The 6,594-nt window shown below is 43.2% G+C and overlaps 1 protein-coding gene across 1 annotated transcript in view; it reads right to left on the minus strand.

The window, feature by feature from the left end:
* Nucleotides 1–6,594, minus strand: part of LOC118404793 (histidine N-acetyltransferase-like) — a 38,133-nt gene that overhangs the window by 30,767 nt on the left and 772 nt on the right. The window lies entirely within an intron of this gene.

Below are 6,594 nucleotides of genomic sequence, written 5' to 3' on the forward strand. Positions count from 1 at the left end.
ATGGTGCTGAATAAAGTGCTAAGAATACACGTATATCACACCTAACTCTATGCGTTGTTTAAGCGTTTAGGCGTAAACTTAATTACGTGGGGATGACGTTACTCCAAAGTTCGACTCTTTGATAGTTCATGCAGCTACTCGACAGTTGCCGCACCATTCCGTACAGCTTGCAAAAACCTTCCAAAGAAACCTAATTTGACGTAGTTGTGACATCACGTGTGATGATGGCAGTGTCGTCAGTTTGCTGGACACACAAGTCATGATCAGTCATGTCTGTTTCTGTTTGGTCCAAATCTGCCGCACTGCCATATGCAGTGTTTCTAGCTGCGTGCTCTCTTGTAAGAGTACTACAAGTTGCAGCCGCATCTTGGTGATAAAGTACGTTTGCCTCTGCTACAACATGAAACCTAGCTTTCTTCCACCCTGTTCCCTTCTACGGCACAGTACTAGTAGTTTGCAGAGGCGCTGCATGCATGCTCACCTGTGCATGCTCTACGGTTTTCAGTCGTATCATGGTGATAAAGTTCGCATGCCTCAACTACGGCAGGAAAACTTTCTTCTATACGGTTTCCTTCTATCGCACAGTAATTTGCAGAGGCGTGGCATTCATGCACACTTGTGAGACCGCTACGGATTGGAGCCGTGTCCCGTTGGTACAGTGAATTTGCTGCGGCTACTCCGTAAGGCATTTCTTCCTCACCAGTTTCGGCATTGCCTACGTCAACAGCAAGCTGCTCAGATTCTTCTTCTACTAGCTCTTTGGATGCAGTATCCTCGTAGACTGGTAGAGGGGGCGGCGCGGCGGAAGCGTATTGGTGATATTGTGCCTCCTCGTCTGCATCTGACGCGTCATCGTTGTCATAGTGATGGACCTGAGCCTCTGTAGTACCGTCCGTGTCCGCCTGGCGCGCCTCTGCCACGCAATGGAAACTATATTGTGTGGCTCCCATTGTCATCGTCGACCAATGGGCTTGTGTCGGCCTCAAACGTTTAAGAGGGAAGGCGTTTTGGTTCGATTCTCCTTCTCTTGACTGATCTGTCACCATGAGCAGGCTGTGATGGGGAATACAGACGGCCATGGCTTGCACTCCAAAGTTCAATGTTGTAATGGTGGTGCTAATGTGGTCTTGTCTCGCTCGTCGATTTCTCCAATAAGATAACGCGGAAAGAGAGATAACCATAAGACTTACAAGACCGAACAGATTTAAAACCATGACCAAGACGACATGTTTTTCTTGTGAGTTAGTGTTTCTATCAACGCAGAATTTCTTATGAAAAGAAGGCTTGAAAACTAGCCAGTTGCTACAACAGGATCGATTGGTAGAACTTAAACAAGTTGAATTGTCGGTTTTGTTTCTACTCTGTGGTAAGAAGTCATCGGATAGGGACATTGTGGTGTTTTGTTCCTGTGTCTCCTTTGGTTTGTGGAGGAGGCACAGCAGCAGATCAGAATAAAACTTTCTTCCTGATTCCCAGCCTACACCAGAGACTTCACCTGTGTACATGCCCGAGTCTTCCGCGGTAAAGTCTTCAACCGCGAACGGTTTGGTGGCAGGTTTGATCAAGTGGCGTCCTGTCGGGGTGTTCCAGAAGAATGAATCAATAAGCTGGGGGTTCCCCAACGGAGGTAGATCAAACGAAGTGTGCTCAGGTACGTACAAGGTGGTGGGAACAACACCAACGTTTTGGTACCGTCGTTCTAGGAGGAAAATCTTTTCGACAAAAGTGCGGTTATGTTCAGTGTTGATACTGTAAGGCGTTGTTTGTGGCCATTTTTCCATATTATCAATGTTAAACTCGTCATCATGGCTAACCTGTGTATCAGGACAGCGCAATGGGTTCCCCTGTAATAGATAAGAGGCGGACGGGTGTGGTAACTTTAGATCTGGGGGTATTTGACTGATGTTATTGACCATGAGTGACACTAACGAGAGTTGTTTACTCGGAATCAGCTTGATTGCCTGCATGGGGACCGATAAAAGTCGATTCCCGGAAAGTTCCAGGAACTCCAGACTTGCCAGACCGTGGAACGCGCGTTCCGATACAGCAGAAATCAGGTTGTTGGAGAGGAACAGATCCAAAAGCTCGGCGAGGTCGGCAAAGATGAAGTCACGAAGGAAAACGATGTAGTTTCTATCCAGATCCAGAATACGAAGCTCATTCAGACGTTGGAAGGTTTGTGGGAATAAGTTTTTTACCCGATTGTTGTCGATAAACAGATAGCGTATGTACGGAGTTGAGTTAAAGGAATCGAGGTGAGATATTTTGTTGTTTGACAGCTTGACAGAATAGACGTCTGGTGTAATGGCGTCTATCGGGACCTGCGTCAAGTTACGGCCGGTATAATGAACGGTCTTCCCAACAGTGGTGGTCAGCAGAGTTAAGAGAATGAAAAGGCAAGTGGCGGATTCCATTTTGTATCGCTGTATGAGTATATTCGGCAGTCAAAGTCTCCCTATCACAACATAAATATAGAACAGATAAATGAAGATTTGAATAAACAAACCACTCTCAGTAAAATCTAATCTACCATGCATAGAAGTATATTGTACAAAATGTCCTTTTTTAATGACCAATTCAAAGTCTACGTAAAACGACTTATCATCAAAAGCGGCTCCGATGGCCGATTGGAGTACTCTCCAAGCAGAGGTTAGGCTCCGGCTGTTTTTTAACGTTTTTTTAGTCGTTTTTATCGGGCTTTCTATTTTTTTAAATATCTTGCTGTGTCAAAACCTTTGGCTGGCGTACTTCAAGAAAAATGACAAAATAGAAAGCCCGATGAAAACGACTAAAAAACAGCCGGAGCCTAACCTCTGCTTGGAGAGTAGATTGGAGCATTTTCGAGAATAAATTAAGGCACAAACAAAAAACAAAAATAATAATTCATTTGCTTTGTGATATTCAAGTTACTGTATTACATCACGGTGAAGATATTTGATTCTAGTTTATGAAGCTTTAAGTGTGACACTACATGTCAGAATGTGCAATCATTACCTCCCGATTGCTTTACGTCGGTGCAGACTCTCCTTCTCAGCTTTCCAGTGTGAGTTACTGTTGACGTCTGTCTGAAGGAAACAGTAGCTGCTCTAATAGATATATTATGATGCATTTAAAGGCAGCAAAGATCTATCCCCGGCCGTCATTGGTCAGTTAAAACGATGTAATGTTTTTATTCAAGACATTATACAATTTCCTTGCTTTTACGAAACAGTTTCTGATTGTCCTAGATTTACTGTAAACAAATTGGAAACAAAATTGGTGCCCTTTTTTTAATTACATGCTACTGGGTGATTGGCACGTGTTTCGGCCATTATGCTTTATTCGGTAACACTTGTTTAAAAGAACGGTCCAAGAAGAAATTGTAGAGACATTGATTGCAGATATCAGCAAGAAAAACATTTTTGTTTGACTTTCCTTGTCTCAGACGTGAAAAACTAAGCTTGGTCTAAGATAACTTGTAAATTTGAGGGTACTCATCATATAAATATAAAAGACAAAAACTAGATAAGTAATTGTCAAATAATTACATTAACACGTTGCATTGCACCGAGGTGACCTATTTTCTATTACACGTGCATCCTCTTGGTTCAGGCGAGACTATCACGTCCCGATCACGCTCAGAACACGTGCACAACTGCGTGTCCAGACGAAATAATCATTTGACACATAATTCCTTCAAAGAGAGTCTGGAGTTCTCTTCATATCCCCGATCTCAGTGTCTGGGTGTAGAAATAAGACGGGTTTTAAACATTTATAAGTGTAGCTCATTGAGAAGACGAAGATATTTTAGGGAGGCGGATTGTATGGTTTTACGCCTGATCGGCAGTCTTGAGCATGAACCGTCTGACTAAATGGATAAAAGTGGACATCGTTCACGGAGCGAACTTATCAAACGGGAATGATAAATATCATATCAATGCAAATGTCTCAGGACCAACCACTAAAATAAAAAAATCTCAAATGAGATACAATACATGTAACTTGTGTGTTACAACAAATAACATGTGTTTTGAAGAACAGTCTCGAAAGAAATTGTAGAAAGTAACCTAGGTCGTAACCTGTATCATACAATGACTTTTGGTTACTTTTTATCTACTTGTTTATCACATGAAAAACTAATCTTGCTTCAAGATACTTGCAGAGTTGAGGGTAAATATCATCTTATATAATCATTTCTAAAAAGCGAGATACATGATTGCATGTTTACATCATCATGTTGTCCCACAGCAAGCTTATTACATGTCCATCTTTCTGGGAACAGGGTGAGGCTATCACGACCCGAACAAGTGCACAACACTTGCAAAACACGTGCACAACGACTCCCTACGAAAGATATCACGTATCAAGTAGATCACGTGTATGAAATCATGGGTCAGTCATTCTGATGAAGGATGCAGAGATTTATTTATTTATTTATCGAGATTGCAGAAAACGCAATACACGGCAAACAACCCAGGCAGCGTCGCTGATATTGGGTGACAACTAGGGCTGGGTATCGGTACAGCGTACCGGTACAAAACCGGTTTTTCTTATTGGACCGGTCCAGAAAAACCGGACCTGAAAAAATTAGGTGGACCGGATGTTGGACCGATTAGAAAATTAACATATTATTTTATCAGGCATTCATACGTTTTGGCGCTTGCAGTGGGAAGAAAATGACAAGAGTGAAGAAGAGTAGAGTTTATAGTAATTTCTACCAATGTTTACAGTCAATCGTACAGGTGCAGTTAGCGTTGTAGTATTTTAAAACGCCAGTGTTATGTCTAATACTCCACCAAACAGATTTCTTTGTAGTGAAATGGACCATTGGTACAAGTCATACTGAATCAGGTCCAGGTTCAGGTCCGGACCTGGACCTGATCCTTTGGACCTGAACCGGACCTGGACCTGAATTTTCTGTACCGGTACCCAGCCCTAGTGACAACACATACAATACACATTTACAGTTCTCATAGAAAACACATGATTAACTCAAATCTGAAACTAGATCACGCGTATGAAAGCATGGGTCAGTCATACTGATGAAGCCTGCATGCCAGAGATTGCTGAGTTAACTAAACATTGTTTTCCTTCTGTTTAATTCACTGTTCAACTGTGCGTCATAATAGGTATGATGGGCGGACATAGCTGCTGTTTATGTCATGTTCATTCTATCATACGGATTGCTTCCGAGCGCTCATCAAGTTTTGAACGTTTAAAGAAACTTTTGAACAACACAAAGTAGCTATTCTCCAAGCAGAGGTTGGGTCACGGAGATCGTAGTGGTTGGGGTTTTTACTGGCTCTCTTGGGGGAAGCGAGCTAGGAAAAATCCCTACCACTCGTGACTATCTCCGTGACCCAGCCTCTGCTTGAAGAATGCAAAGCAGTTACAAAAGGAGCAAATTTGCGCCATATGTTGCACACAAATAGCGTCAAACGAATGCTAATATCGTGTAATGCCAATTTCAACGTCAAAGATGTTAAAGAATAAAAATGAAGAATATCGAATACATTGGGTGGTATATCGTGCTCTATGTGTTATGTAATTTGTTCACCATTCCTGGTCACAATAAAATCAAAACGTTTTTTTTTTCCCACGCTCGCATAATTTTTGGGTTCTCAGAGGATGTCAATCGTACGATTGAATCCACACAGCCTTAAGTTCTTATCTCACAGGTTGCTGGATAATATGTCACCTTCATACATGACAACTTCACTCTTCCTATCCAGCAGATTTTCCATCTGCAAAGTATCCCTACAAAACTGGTGGATTGTATCCTCCAGTTCAGCAAGACCAACAAACACACTCAGTTGTATGTCTTTGTTTTCAGTGTAGCTACGGCTTACGTCCTCCAGGTGTTTCAGTAGGTGTTTTTGGACGGTCAAGTCGTCCATAGCGTAGATTGTGACGGACATCATCCTCACTGCAGCGGTTGGATACGTGTTGGAAAGACTGAGACTTGCTGCTCCCTTGTGGTTCAACATGTAGATGGTATTCTGTGCCTGTAGACGCTTTAGATTGGTGGGGCATAGCGTGAACGGGTCCCAGTCTACCAGTATGACGGGTTTGCCGTCGTAGCCGCCACAAGATCCCGCGGGAAGCCATTTCTGTACAGCCGTACAGAAGTCGTTGTCTACGGTTTGTAGAGGCACGACGTCCGGTAAGCCGGTCGTGTCCAGTTGAGTCAGCTGAGCGGGGTCCTGTCGCCACCAGAGGTTGGGTTCGCCCTTGTATTCTACGTAGGGCTTAAAAATAGTGACCGTAATTTCAGATTGAATCGAACATACTCTTTAGATGCAGCACATCACACGAGGTAATTTTTTTTTACTTGAGAACAATAACCAAGTTAAACATTCCAGAGAAATGTAAACTTACCATGCTGAAAACTCCTTGCACGCCTTTCCATTGCCTCTTCGTAAAGACGTTAACAGCGGATATCGTGACCCGTTTATGCCTCGCTGTCGGACGGTTCTGTCGGATCCAGGCGTCTTGATACTGCTCCAACTTCCCGATGACGCCCTTGTTTCTCCAGGCAGAATCGACTCTCCCTGACGTGCTGAAAAACTCGGAGCGAGCGCTGCCGTCTTCCGGGGCGCGTAGCCGACGTTTTTT

The sequence above is a fragment of the Branchiostoma floridae genome, chromosome 17, assembly GCF_000003815.2.
Source record: "Branchiostoma floridae strain S238N-H82 chromosome 17, Bfl_VNyyK, whole genome shotgun sequence".
Taxonomy (NCBI): Eukaryota; Metazoa; Chordata; class Leptocardii; order Amphioxiformes; family Branchiostomatidae; genus Branchiostoma; species Branchiostoma floridae.